Genomic DNA, 2,252 nt, shown 5'->3' with positions numbered 1-2,252 from the left:
AGTGAGCGTGAGAGGAGAGAGAGAGGAAGTGAGCGTGGGAGAAAGAGAGAGAGAGAGAGTGAGCGTGGGAGGAGAGAGAGAGAAGGAGTGAGCGTGGGAGGAGAGAGAGAGAGAGAGGGAGTGAGCGTGGGAGAGAGAGAGAGGGGGAATGAGCGTGGGAGGAGAGAGAGAGAGAGGGAGTGAGCGTGGGAGGAGAGAGAAAGAGAGAGAGGGAGTGAGCGTGTGAGGAGAGAGAAAGAGAGAGAGAGGGAGTGAGCGTGGGAGGAGAGAGAGAGAGAGTGAGCGTGGGAGAAAGAGAGAGAGAGAGGGAATGAGCGTGGGACGAGAGAGAGAGAAATAGAGGGGGAGTGAGCGTGGGAGCAGACGAAAAGAGAGAGAGAGGGACTGAGCGTGGGAGGAGAGAGAGTGAGAGTGAGCGTGGGAGAAAGAGAGAGAGAGAGAGGGAGTGAGCGTGGGAGGAGAGAGAGAGTGAGCATGGGAGAAGGAGAGAGAGAGAGTGAGTGTGGGAGAAAGAGAGAGAGAGAGAGAGAGCGAGTGAGCTTGGGAGAAAGAGAAAGAGAGAGGGAGTGAGCATGGGAGGAGAGAGAGGGAGTGAGCGTGGGAGAGAGAGAGAGGGAATGAGCGGGGGAGATAGAGAGAGAGAGAGAGAGGGAGAGAGTGTGTGAGCGTGGGAGAAAGAGAAAGAGAGTGAGAGAGTGAGCAAGAGAGAAAGAGAGAGAGAGTGAGCGTGGGAGAAAGAGAGAGAGAGAGAGTGAGCGTGGGAGAGAGACAGAGAGAGAGAGAGTGTGTGAGCGTGGGAGAAAGAGAAAGAGAGTGAGAGAGTGAGAGAGAAAGAGAGAGAGAGAGAGAGAGAGAGTGAGCATGGTGGAAAGAGAGAGAGAGTGAGCATGGGAGAAAGAGAGAGAGAGTGAGCGTAGGAGGAGAGAGAGAGAAGGAGTGAGCGTGGGAGGAGAGAGAGAGAGAGAGAGAGGGAGTGAGCGAGCGTGGGAGAGAGAGAGAGATGGAATGAGCGTGGGAGGAGAGAGAGAGAGAGAGGGAGTGAGCGTGGGAGGAGAGAGAGAGAGAAATATAGGGGGAGTGAGCATGGGAGCAGAGAAAAAGAGAGAGAGAGGGAGTGAGCGTGTGAGGAGAGAGAAAGAGAGAGAGAGGGAGTGAGCGTGGGAGGAGAGAGAGAGAGAAACTGGAGGGGGAGTGAGCGTGGGAGCAGAGAAAAAGAGAGAGAGAGGGAGTGAGCGTGGGAGGAGAGAGAGAGAGAGTGAGCGTGGGAGAAAGAGAGAGAGAGAGAATGAGCGTGGGAGGAGAGAGAGAAGGAGTGAGCGTGGGAGGAGAGAGAGAGAGAGAGGGAGTGAGCGTGGGAGAGAGAGAGAGAGAGAGAGAGAGAGAGGGAATGAGCGTGGGAGGAGAGAGAGAGAGAGGGAGTGAGCGTGGGAGGAGAGAGAAAGAGAGAGAGGGAGTGAGCGTGTGAGGAGAGAGAAAGAGAGAGAGAGGGAGTGAGCGTGGGAGGAGAGAGAGAGAGAGTGAGCATGGGAGAAAGAGAGAGAGAGAGGGAATGAGCGTGGGACGAGAGAGAGAGAAATAGAGGGGGAGTGAGCGTGGGAGCAGACGTAAAGAGAGAGAGAGGGAGTGAGCGTGGGAGGAGAGAGAGAGAGAGTGAGCGTGGGAGAAAGAGAGAGAGAGAGGGAGTGAGCGTGGGAGGAGAGAGAGAGAGAGTGAGCGTGGGAGAAAGAGAGAGAGAGAGCGAAGTGAGCGTGGGAGAAAGAGAGAGAGAGAGGGAGTGAGCATGGGAGGAGAGAGAGAGAGGGAGTGAGCGTGGGAGGAGAGAGAGAGGGGACTGAGCGTTGGAGGAGAGAGAGAGAGAGAGGGAGTGAGCGTGGAGAGAGAGAGAAGGAATGAGCTTGGGAGAAAGAGAGAGAGAGAGAGAGAGAGGGAGAGAGGGAGTGAGCGTGGGGAGAGGGAGTGAGCGTGGGAGAGGAGAGAGAGAGAGAGACGGAGAGTGAGCGTGGGAGAAAGAGAGAGAGAGAGAGAGAGAGAGTGAGCATGGTGGAAAGAGAGAGAGAGTGAGCATGGGAGAAAGAGAGAGAGAGAGAGAGAGTGTGCATGGTGGAAAGAGAGAGAGAGTGAGCGTGGGAGAAAGAGAGAGAGAGTGAGCGTGGGAGGAGAGAGAGAGAAGGAGTGAGCGTGGGAGGAGAGAGAGAGAGAGAGAGGGAGTGAGCGTGGGACGAGAGAGAGAAAGGGAGAGAGGGAGTGAGCCT

The sequence above is a fragment of the Heterodontus francisci genome, chromosome 1 (assembly GCF_036365525.1).
Source record: "Heterodontus francisci isolate sHetFra1 chromosome 1, sHetFra1.hap1, whole genome shotgun sequence".
In the NCBI taxonomy this organism is placed as follows: domain Eukaryota; kingdom Metazoa; phylum Chordata; class Chondrichthyes; order Heterodontiformes; family Heterodontidae; genus Heterodontus; species Heterodontus francisci.
Note: the sequence above shows the minus strand (reverse complement) of the source record.